Here is a 13,826-nt window from a genome sequence, read left to right as displayed (position 1 = left end):
AACATCAGGGGGAGTACAGTGTATATCTGTAATCTAACTTAATAACAACAAAACCTATCTTATGCATTATTACATGGGAAATTTGACTTAAGATATGTTCACACCAAAGCCCAGATCTGGTACAGTGCCTGGACAAAAAAATCATGAAAAATGGGTTCAGTGGTTAAGAATAGGACCGTTCACATCAAATTCGTACGATTTCCAACCCAGACTCTGGATCCGGAGCGATGGATCTAAGAGCCCTTTGTATTGTGAAACCGTATGTTTTTTTTTGTTAGACCAATCAGCAACAAGCTTGGCTAGTTTAAACGCATACGTACTTGAACCCGAATAACCATGTTCCGTGAGCGATGTGAACGCAGCATTAAAAAAATGTAACAACTCACAACATTTTTTTTGTCTGAGCTCCAGAACGTATCCGGGCTTGATGTAAATGTAGTTTATGGTAATTTCATTCTTCCATGTTGATCTTTATTATCAACAAAACCTATCTTCTGCCTATAGTATTAACAGGGTGACTATATACCAGGAAACATTATCCTCACTTGATGATTTATATCAAAAGAACCTGTCTTTCATGTTTTTTTTGTATCAAGGGGGTATGACTTATATGGAAATGTTATCTTCCCTTAATGTTTAATGTCAACAAAACATTCATCTTAATTGACATGAACTGTCCCTAAGGAAGACCTTTCAAGTGTAAGATATTGATTTTGCTTAACAACTCTATTCACCTATATTTGTGGTTGTATCATATTAGTACGGTTCATTTTCATCATCAAATTAATTAATTCACCTTCTTTACTCGCACACAGGCTTAGAAGAATGTTGATTCTGATGTGGAAATTATGTCCAGAGTTGAGACAGAACTATAATGCAGCAAAAACAAACACCATTTATTCAAGGAATTATTTATGATGGCTTACTCCAAGGCTCATGCACATAATAAACAAATCATATTTTCTGTCACGTCAAACACTTAGTAGTCAGGCATTAGAATTTTGTAAAAGAATTTTTACAAGCTCATGTTTTTTAAAAAATTCTCACCTAATCATGAGTATCTCGCCACTACTTAGAGGATGGAAGTGAAAATCTATCAACTAAATTGAGGCTTTAAGATATTTTGGACATCCCACCCAGGGCTCTGAATCTGGAAGGCAAGCACCACTATGCTACTACAACTCCACTACAAAAATACTACGGAATTCGTATTCCTACAGGGTCTAACTATATCTTTAACAAAATGGTTTACTGTACCGTGCCTCGTTATCCTCTTAACATTCTTCTGATAAACACCGATAAAATGCACATGAGACTACGAATCTGTGTGCAAAGCAATCTGCCATAATTAATGTTCAGTTAATTAAAAACAACATCTAGTACATGTTAGGTGGCAATGTAACAGCTTTCCAATCAACCACCAATTAGTGCTAGGCCAAATAATTAAAATAAGGGCCAATAAACAAAAACTATTAGTTTATCACCCTCACGCACATCTCTTCTATGGTACTGAGGAAAAGTTTTGAAAGAATTTTTTGTTTTTTGGAAAAAAAGAAAAAATTTTAATGACTTTAAATATTTATTTTTATTAAATAGTTAGTAGATATTTTTTGTATTCTCATTCATGTTTTATTTTGAATATCAATGCACCAGCAAACAATCCAAGGGTGGTATTTAGCTTTGGCAAAAAAACCAATAAACAATTGCTCATAATAATAACATCAACATCTATTTGTAGGATGGTAGTGTTAAAGGACAACATTTATTCTGGTGATAAAGAAATGAAAGTTAATAAATCAATGGTACAGATAATAATTATGATTGACTATTAATTGTGCATGTGATTATTGGTTACAAAAAAGTAATTAACTGTTTAATAGAAGGTTGTGATGGGTGGACAGTAAAACAACAGCAAACTGCACAACTAACAGTAGGGCTAATTGTTGCTGCAAGACAAATGACACAGTTGTCAAATAAACAGAGACGGGTTCAAAGCAAAAAGGGGTCGAATATTTATTACTGACCAATAGAAACTGTATATATATTGGAGGTCATAAGATGACTAGTGTTTGACCTACCTTATATTCCTAAAAATTGATAATTGTTTAATACAGTATTTCTAAAATCTCTTTTCAAACATTATCATTTACGGTGCTATATTATTAATGCGAATTTGCTATTTTTTAAAATTATTACAATATACCTCGTTAGTATATCAATGATTAGCGAACAAATTCATCTGGTTCCAATGTGATAATTAAAGAGAAATATTATTCATTTCTTTTTAACATGTAAAAAAGCAAAAATTACTTTTCTACGTTTCAAGCACTACCAGTGATCCTTGTCACGTGATGGATCGACAGTAAACAACACTTGACAAGGATCACTGGTACTGACCGAAACGTAAAAAAGGTAGTTTTGTATTTTACATCGGTTCAACAAAAATGAATAATATTTCTCTTTAAGTATCAATGATTATTATATTATTCCTAATCAGAGACCAATATAATTTCTGAATAAATCTTTCAAAAAATTTTTAAAAACTGAAAAACAATTAGTTACCAATTAATAAAGACCACCTTAAAACAATAATCATGAGACTGGTCTTTCAACTTACCTGTAAAAATATTTACTTTCAATATTATTTAATGTGATGTGATTTGATCTCCAGGAAATAATAATAAAATCCAGTACACTGGCATGCAAAATGTAAAAAAAAAAACTTTGCATAAAATTAATAAGTGGAATTGACAATTACTATATTATTAGATAATTCACTATAGCAAAAGTCAGCTATGTCATGCTGCAGTTGACAACATCATCTATATCATCATCCTCATTTTTATGCATTACGATCAGGTAACTGAACCCAATCATACTTACGACAGTACTTCGCAAGCAGCCAGGGCACGATGTAAAGCCAGGCCGCAAACGCTCCCTAATTAACAAGTGACAAACGACCTGATTCGTACTTTGAAATTTCATGTAACACTATCTCATTAAAACCTAAATTACATTTCCTCTTAGCATCAAGACTTTAGACGCATTTCCATACAGCAGTAAGGTTTTACGAGTTCACCTTAAGTTTGCACTTGTATATAACTTTATCCTAAAAATAACGTTTGAAGAGTTTTATTATTTCTTATACAATATCCCGAATCTTCGGGGGAAAAATTCATCATTGATGCTCCCAGTATCAATTCTCTTACACAAGGTCAGGTATACATTAAGTATTAACAAAACAATATAATCTGGAAACATGCATGGATGGTCGACACCAAAACAGTGATACATCAGAATAGAAACAGAACTCTTCTACTACACCATAACAGAAAAAATGAAATAAAGCTGCAAGCAAACAAACCACAAATATGTAGTGAATAAACTGACCAAAACCCTAATAATCCCACGGTATATGCATGACAAATATTATTTTTGGGTGTAATAGTAGAAATCAATTTTAGAAAAACTTTTATAATAGTGTCCAGCTTAGTCAGACTTGAAACTGCAAAGACAGAGGACTTCAGCTTCTGAATTCTTAGAATACCTATACCATCATCACAAGGAAAATCTAGGAAGAAATATTATCATCGAGGATATGTATTCTGTATACCTTCCTAATTAAGTCGCTACACATAGCTTCATACTGACACTCAATAGACAAATTTGAGATGCTGAACAAATAGAGATTTAGCTTTGATTTAAACACGTTCCAAATGTAGTTTCGTGAACGGTTCTCGCTCTTTACCTTATTTTTTCTGATTAATTTTTTGCTTGTACAGCTGAGAGTTGTACAGATTACGTGCTTAGTAGTTTAGTTAAAAGAAATTAAGAGCAAACTTGTCTAAAATACACTACATCACTGTGTACCAATGTCATCATGACGCCAGGTGGCGCCCTCTGTTGCCAACAGACGTCGGTTACCGCTCATTACGCCTGAATGACTTCATAGGCTTTCTGGAATAGGCGTTTTAAAATTTAATATTTTATCATCAAAATGGACTAAAATCACAAAAGCTGGCATTATATTAGTTATCGAACACACATTTAATCATCAATTAAAATTTACAAAGAAAAAGTAAGATAGAACATCTTAATAATTACGTTAGAAATTGGGATCAATGGTTTGTCAGTGAAGAAAATGGCGTCCGGTCGAACGCTTTTTGCAACGATAGCAACGGAGTAGTATCACGTGGTATCGTGACGTAAAATTGAGTACTCTATGTCAAGTTAATGTACAACTTGTTAATACTGTAATTGAATGAATCAACATTCATTCAATTAAGCAGTAAATGTATTTCTGTAAATTTGCTTTATAAAATATGATTCAAATTTAATAATTTAATTTGGAACCAACATTCAAAGCTGAATTAAATAACATAAAAGATGATTATACATATTTTATTATTTTCAATAGTTTAAATAGCTTGGAAAAATATTAAATTATATTAAGGCGTATTGAATTGCTCATTAAAAAAAATCAAGTAAATCTAAAGAAACACAAAATATAATTGTTTTCCTAAATGATATACTGTACTTGTAATTATTACTACAAAAATTATCAGAACATTAAGATTTTATTATTAATACTATATGATATACAGATTTAATTTGATGTTTCAATGTTTATGTCATGTCTAAACTGGCATAATTATTCTTCATCTTTGCAGACTTAAAAAGAAAAAAAAAAATTTGTCACCATCTAATGGTCTTTGCACATAAATGCATAATAAAACTGATGAGATTATCCATTCTTATACAATGGCAACAGCTTGTTGGGTCATTTCCACCGATGAGTTGATGAGTCGAGACTTATTACAAACCTACATCTACTACACATCTATTTTGAAATGTTACTAATATCGCTAAATTGTCTCATTAGAGAGCTGAAGAACCACAGCCCATTCCTGCATGGATTAATTCCTGAGGGAAAGCTTAAGATTATACATGGGATCCATATGGGCAAGGAATGGAAAAGCTCAGTACCGCATCCATGTTTAGATTATGTTTTGCTAATACTGGGTTCATTAAATTCTTGGTTCATATACAATACATATTGGGTATAATTTTGTTAGGGATCAGCTCAAATTTCTCTTTTTCATTGTATTATATTAATATCATTAAAGGGATAAGCTTTATATTTTGTTGGTATTCATATCTGGTCATTTTCTGTGATGTTGATATCAAGCTAATGCACTTACAATTGAGCATTCACTATACAACAGGTCACGTAAGGTAAAAGTCTGTATCAACAAAAAATAAACCAAACACTCGTCAAATGCAAATATGGTACACAGTGTGTATTAAGTATAAACAGTTAACACTCACTCAGTGTATGGATATGGAATGGTTATCTACTAATTAATGGTGTCACCAAGTAAATGTAATACTAGACCTATACAAAATGCTATTCTGTTAAAACATACCAATTGTATTCTGTAAAGGAAATGGTAAAAGAGTAGGGTATGGGAAGGGACAGAGATACCACTGGATATTACCTTAATGAAAACATCTTTAAGTTGCCAACATGTCAATAATAGAGCCATCATATACTTTAATTTATTTTAAATATATGGAAGCAGTCGAAGAGCGCTTCATTATTACTGTGCACAAAATGCAACTGACTCGACTCTCTGGCACATGAAATATTATTTTTACTATTATTAGTTTTATAATATAAATAATACTTATGAATTTTATAATATATTATATATTAATATATTCTAGGAAGAATATTCATTTAGTTTCTATTATTAACATTACTGTAACTGCTCTATAAATTTTAAAGACCTGTATAATTTACAATCTATTTTTTAAATCGGAGAAAAATTTTAATAATTTATAATTTCATCAAAAACTGACCGTGATTCTATAGCAAACGTGTTTCAGCTGTTTTACATGAAGACAAGCTTTACCAGGCGGTGTTGTTATTTTTTTCCAACAGTAAACATTGGAAAATGGATATAAATGGACATGCAAATCAAGGTTATACATATTAGATATAAATTTGGCAGAGAGCTTTGTGATTCCAACGTAATCCCCAAGACTTTTATAATTACAAATTCAGAACTACAGCAATTAAAGTTCAAAATAAGCAGCCATTGTATCCAAATAGTGTCACTAATGGACGGATGTCTGGCATATGGAAGGGTTCTGCAAAAAATTGAAATTACATAAAACCAACATAACGCTATTGTTACATTTTTTGGAAGTGTTTTTAGGTTGGTGTTTAGACTGGAGTTCCGCCAACTACTGCTATATTATTATTAATAATAATATTAATAATAATAATAATAATAATAATAATAATAATAATAATAAAATAATAATAAAAATAATAATATTAAATTTATACTTATATAGCACGACAATGCAAAGCTTCAATGCGCTTTACAACCACACACACTCACACAAACACTGAAGTAGGAAAAGGAGTGGGAGAAGGCGGCGGCAATAGTTTTCCCAATTTGACAGGCACAACCTTTGCTTGAACTATATAACATAAAGTATTATTTTTGTTGATTTGCTTACTCACCTATTTGAAAGTTGTTATCATTCCATTACATGAATTTCAAATGAATAAATTTTACTGAAAATCATCTTAGTTAACATTTACAACTATGAAGTCATAGGTCACTAAACATATCTGGTTACTGTATGTCATACTTTGGAGTGGTCAGCTACGATAAACATTACATAACCACTAAGTAAAAGTTTACAAGAATTTTTTTTTAAATAAAAATATTTGTGTCATATTGATGACAAATAATTATTGATTGTATACCGCTGTATATTTCGTAGCTCAGGTGGAATGCAGCTGAACCATTGGTGGAGGGTCACAGGTTCAAATCCTGATGCAGACCTTTTTCCCCAATCCATTAGTTACCATCTGATCCTAATTTCATTATACTGTGATAGATCAATTCCGATAGAACAGTTTATAAACAATCTTATCTGTTTACAACCACTTCGACTGGTCACTGTCATGAAACCAAAGAATACTCCATGCCGTGCCTACGTTAACATGGCGCACGTTTCCCATCAAAAGCCTTCCAGGTACCTATTACCTTCGTGAGAAAAGATGCTTTGAAATCAACCAATGCAGATAACAGTAGATAAATTTTGATAATAGGACCTGTAGTAGCATGTGTTGTTTGAAATGTAAATCACAAATTTTTTTTGTGTACATTTTCGCATTTGAATTTTTTTTTTTTTAAATGTAGTTAAGTTTAAAATAATTTAATTTCTACCTTCATAACTTTTTATCAATTTGATAAACTTTTAACTGAAATTCTTTTGGGGGTGTCCCCTTTTTTGGGGGATCAGTTAGTTCCAATGTTTTTAACTGTTTGCATGTTTTCTCTATATCTATTTTATAACTATTTCATAATTGATTTATTTTTATTAATTGAAATTCTCTTGGCAAACAAAAAAACACTTCACAAAAACATCGTATATAAACACTGCCAATGTAGAGAGAGGCTAATAACAGGCGAATTACACCTCTGAAATAGCTAATCCCCTTATTGCGTTTAGATATGATTATCATAGTAGTGGTAATAACAATAATTAAAAATAACAACAATAATATCAATTAAAAATAACAATATAAATTATAACAATAATAATCAAAATAACAATAACAATTATAATATAATAATAATAATAGTAATAATAACAATAATAATATTAATAATAATAATAATAATAATAATAATAATAATAATAATAATGATAAATGATTGTATTCAACAAACTTTTGAAGCAAGCCCATAATCATGTGTGAGAAGTTTATATGGTTTGGCTCAACACCCCTTTTTGAATGACTGTGGATAGGCGCCAAAGCATATTTTGAAGTTACTGCAGGAAATGTTTTGAAATACATCAATAAATTATATAATGAGGATTCCAGACAAAATCTTCATTTGAAAAAATCTTGGATAAAGCATCCAGAATTCTTACAATTTAAATCAGGATCAGGATGATATATGCACCTACTGTAAATTATTGCCTCTTTAACTGAGGGCATTAGTTTTGATTGATAATATTATACCAAGTCTTTAAACTAAATCCAAGATTATCTCTTTTTTTTTTATAATACGACTAGCAATCGGCGACTGTCAACCGGCCTCCTGTCTAGTGAAGAAGCAATGTATTCTACCCTGTCTTCGTAATTGAAAAATTGTGAATGCATCTACACAACACTTATGATGGTATTTCTCTCGCCTATTACCTACCACTGGCACGGCTCATTAAGTATTTAAGCAAAGCTATTGAATTAAAGCAACAAAATTATTCAGCTATGATTGACTGGTATAAAGCTGTGACAATTACGTAGAATTTTAGCCGTCTATAGATCTCCAGGAATTATACGTCAATTTATCGGCAGCGACGTTTTATTTGCTTTAGCCCCTACTTATCCTTGCCTACATTCAAAATGTATTGTTGAATTTGACTAAGCAATATCAAATGTATGAAAAAAAAAATTATACAGGCCTATCCTCAAATAAAGTTCACAGCAACTACAATAAGAACCTGTGGTAAATATGATTTTAGTAGTCTAGACTCGTATAATAAATTTATGGTATGCATTGATTTTTTTTTTTAAGCTAAAAATTATGCATTCATAAATTCAAGTCAGAAACTCGAATCCTGTTTAATGGGCTGCTCTGAGCTATTTTACTTGTACATGTGATAACTTTAAACCAGATCTATAAAACTTGGCTTTGATCTCAAGTCAAGTGCCATACATATTATTATTAAATATATCACGTATCCATACTGAGAAAAGAGTGAGTAAGGGTGTGGGGAGAGGGCATACTAAGTGCCCCTAGTATTTTTACAAAGAGTGGTTTGCTTCCTATTCCTGATAGTAATTGATAGATTAAGGCCAATTCAGAAAGTGTCGTACAGCACTGCCCGACTCGATTTATCATCGGGGACAGTCTTTAGGTCGATGTCAGAATATTAAACATGTTTAATATTCTACTACGTGACTGTCCCAACGCAAGCCTCTCGCATCAGCGTTTAAATCACATAGACCTGCTGCAACGTATGCGTCGTATAACGCTATCTGAGTTGGTCTTTACTCAATCAGGTACTTTAACACTAGAATCACCTCTATCTTACTGAAAATACTAGTCTCAGATGTTTAATTTTGGAAATTATGATCCTTGATCCCGTTAGTATTTTCAGTAAGATTGCTAGCAAGTATTTCTGGTTTTTAAGTGGCTGAATGAGCCTATCTATAAGGGGTGCCATTTGGGACTTTGCTATTTATTTTATGTTTTAAAAATGGCATTCTGTACTGCTATTACTGTATAAGAATAAGAAGAAGCCTATTTTTAGTATTGTACTACTACAGGCAGACATAGGAAGTTATAGTTAATGGTATCAGAAAACAAATCAATAATTAATAGTTGAATTAATATTGATGTGAAAGGTCAGTGACTTGATAGCATCTCAAAGAAGAACCACTGAAGCTAGCCGTAAGTCAAAATAAACATCTTCATTGACATATTGCAACTCAATATAGCAGGAAAACTGGAAATATATTATGCATATAGTCACCTGAGATTCCGTCAAAAGGGAAAGCGGATACTGACCTGAGTGGCTAAGCTTTAGCTGCATCAAAACTCAATTTAATTTTTAATCACTTTTATTATCATTTTCATTACTGATAATCAGAATTTAGATTATTTTGAAATATTCATTTCTCCTAATTTACAGTATTAATATGGTAATTTACTGTATCTATTTTTATTTTATTCATATTTGGTATCAGGAAACCTACTACAGTATTATTATGGTCCTACTGTATATCTATTTTTATATTATTCATATTTGATATCAGAAAACCTACAGGCCCGTAGCCAGACTTCCAAGGGGAGTGGGTCTTTTTTTAGCCAAAGGTGACCTTTTTATACGGGTGCCTCCGCAACCCAATGCAACGCAACCGTAGGCACATGCTCTATGGCATGTGCTACTGGGGGGGGGGTTCGGGGGCATCCTCACCCAGAAAATTTTTTAATCTAGAGGCTGTGAATGATGGTGTTTTTAGCATATAAATGTTAAGGCTGACACCCTTGCATATGCTGAATATAATTATCATGATTCAAAGGTGTATACACAGGACGAGGTGATATTTTGACCATGATTCGCTCTAGAATCAAGATAGACAAGAACATTCGACTGAACTAAAAGTTAATATCAGTGTCACTGCACGAGTCAACAAGGGTACGGGACGAATAAAAGGCATAATTAGGTGATGTCTTTGGCATTAAATCTACTCATTGAGTATGCTCGTCAACTCGTTTGGCCTGAGATAGATCCACAGGCCACAGGCTATAGGTTTAGCAGCTCTATGAGAAAAATATTTGGCCTGGAGAAGGGTGACCCTAGACGAGGGGGGGGGGGTCGTCCGATCCCTCCGACCCCCCCTCTGGCTACGGGCCTGACCTACTACACTGTACAGTATTATTATTAAACTACTGTATGTAGTTTTCTTCTATTCACATTTGATATCACGAAAGCTACAGTATTGTACTACTGTATGTCTACTTTCTATTTCATTCATATTTAATATCAGGAAACAATGCCGTAGCCAGGATTTTCAAACAGAGAGGGAGAATATCAGGGTCGACTCACTTTATGCATAAAATTCGAATAATGTGGACCCATTTTCTTAAAAGTTAATCTATCTTTAATACGCAAAAATATGAAAAAATCTAGTTCCATTTCCCTAAACTTTTAACTCACTTTAGGCTAAACATGAGAAATCTGAACCCATTTTTTCAAAAAGTGGACTCACTTTATGCATAAAATTGCATAATTTGGACCTATTTTTAAAAATTGTGTGGGACTGTCCCAATAGCTGTCTACAGCATTGTCAGGAAACCTGCCACTTTTTGTAGAATTATATAATTATTTGATCAAATAAATCAGAAGGGTGAAGCAGAAGTGTGAAGCTTCCTACATACAAATTCCACAGCCCAAAAACATAACAAGACATGAAAATAGGACAAATATAATATACATAGAACACGACAATATTATTCCTTCTTCATCACGACAATCAACACATAAAAAATATGACAAAATGTATTCAAATTCTCAAATAAATAAAAAAATTTCTTTTATGGTAAAGGCATACATGTAATAATACTATACCTAATGAATCCAGTGTAGATTTCCTGTGAAAGAATTGAGTTGTTTAACATTTCATCCATCTCTTTAGCATGTTTTCAATGGTGGTAGTTATAGTAGACTTACTGTACAAGCAATAAACCTTATTTAATAGTACAGTAATATGCACGCATGTTTACTTTTGTTCACTATGCTTTAGCTGAGTAAACAAATCATTCTTTTGAATGTTTTTTGAATCTTGACCACAAATTTGCTGAGGCCCATATTTCATTATTGTGACATCAAAGGTGATTTGTTCCCTTTTTTACAAAAGCAAGCCAAGTAATTACGGTTTTGAATTGTTTTTCATAAACAACATCCTATTTCTTATTCTTCTCATTGTCCCACACAAAATGTTTGACAAAAACATAGTAGTGGAGATGTATTTTAGCTTGGTGATTAAGGTACTTTCCTTCCAATCCCAAGGTCCTGGGTTCAAATCCTGTGACATCTCAACTCCCAAAGCCTCGTAATGAGACTTTGCTATTATTATCATTCATTTATTTAAGAGGGCCTCTGAATATCAGCCGACCGTCTAGGATACACTGGGTCACCCTCTATAAATATGGTGAAAAAAAAAAAAGATATTTCAACAAAACAAACAAAATGAAAAGCATTTTTTTAGACAAGATTTAATATATCTCTTATTCCTATAATATAATATTAAAGAAGTGAGGATAACAATTTTTGGCCTATCGGAGTGATCTGACCTAATCACATAAAAATTTACGAATAATTCCTCTCATATCAGAAAATATATAATGCAATAAGATATACTTTCAACCAACATTATATTAGATTAAAAAAATTTTAAAAATTGGTAATTAAAATCAAATTCAATAATATAAAAATACTCCCAATCTATTTGTGCATTTAACATTACTTTGTAAAAATATTTCCATAAAAAAAAAAAAACACAAAAATCAAACCCTTTGAAATAATACAGAACTCAATAATCAGAGAAAAAGCCATTTTCATTCAATCTACTATATTAAATTTAATTTAAAATTCTTTAATATTCCCCCAAGGTACGTTCAATACGTCTTTATAATACATTAAAATAAATGATGAATATCTTTTTGGAAATTTTGACATACAGTGTAATAAATTCTATTAAATAGAAATGTGTGCCAGTTGAATATAATAACCAGTGATTTATGAATACATATGTCATGTATTGTGATAGTCAATGGATTCATTACAATTTGTAAGAAAAACATGAATATATGCACAATATGCTAAAAAGACTTGACCTTGCTCAGATATTATAGTGTCATCTGTTTTCTGATGATGAGAGCAAGATATAATTTGGCTGACCTTAAAAATGAATCCTACCATATTTAATATTCTTATACAGTACATTTGTAGTATAATGATCAAATATGATAAACTATTAGAGGCCCTACTATAGTGAATAATTGAGTAGTTACAGTACTGTACGATAGCCTTAGCTTTTTGAATGGCTTTACAAAGCAGCTGAAATATATATCCGGAGATATTAAAGTAAATAGATAATAGTATGTAGAGGATTAATTATATATAATATTATGCATGGGATGTAGAAATTTAAATACAAAGCTCATTAGCAACATATGATTAATAATGAATAATTAATGGTAAATAGGAAAGTTAATCAGTTTGAAGAAATATGAATAAATGATAAATATAATTAAATAATAAAACTGGAATAAGAAATGAGAAATAATTAATTCAATAATTATATTTGATAAGGAATTTTTTTTTTTTAATGTATTAATTGTAAATAATGAAATATGGAAGGATCAATTCTGAAAAAAGGTAGAAATGTTAATTGTAATTCATAAGGTAAAAAAACTGCTGTGCTAGAGCAATGTCATATATTGAACTACAACCGTGAAATCTTATTAATACTAAAAACAGATTTGTTCATAATATTTTTTTTTTAAACTCAATAACTACTAAAACAAAACTACAGGTACTAAAAAAGGAATACTTGCATTTCTTGAAGAGAAGGTACTGTAAGAAAAATACATGGTATATTTTTTTTACTTAAGGAAATTTACACGGTTTACAATATAGGCTTTTGTTTTTATTGTATAGTTAGTCATATATCATTCAGAGATGACATGTTACTATACTTTGGCCTTTCCCTTTAAAAACAGGAATAACATTACAAAATGTTGTCGCCGTTATATATCAAACATGTCACTGTACAAATATGACTTATTATCATTTTTATTTTATTTCCAGTTTTCAGTTTTGATTGGTTTAAATTGGCTCCAACAAAGAATATGGAATTATGGGATACTTTTAGCATTTGACATTGTGGACAAGCATACCAATGCATCAATAACAGTTTTCACCGTTTCCATTTAAAATTATGGGCCATTATTATTCCTTGTAATTGTTTCCATTCCAGGAAATATAGAAACCCTGCACATTTAGGGCCTCTGCGCCTTGCAGCATCATTATGGCCACTAAAAGTTAAACCCACAATGGTGCATGGCCTGTAAAACATCTGTCCTATGCATAGAGTTATAGTAAGAATACTAGAGCGCTAACTGCAATATATTTGGTGTTCGAGCTCTATGTGTACCATCCAAGATGGCTGCCAGAGATTTAACCAATCAAAATTCACCTAAAAATCATCATTTTCAACGGTG

This window comes from Anneissia japonica, unplaced genomic scaffold (genome assembly GCF_011630105.1).
Source record: "Anneissia japonica isolate Jap-2015-1 unplaced genomic scaffold, ASM1163010v1 scaffold24_len2511860_cov200, whole genome shotgun sequence".
NCBI classification, from domain to species: Eukaryota; Metazoa; Echinodermata; class Crinoidea; order Comatulida; family Comatulidae; genus Anneissia; species Anneissia japonica.
The sequence above is the reverse complement of the archived record's forward strand: the minus strand, read 5'-3'. Positions refer to the sequence as shown.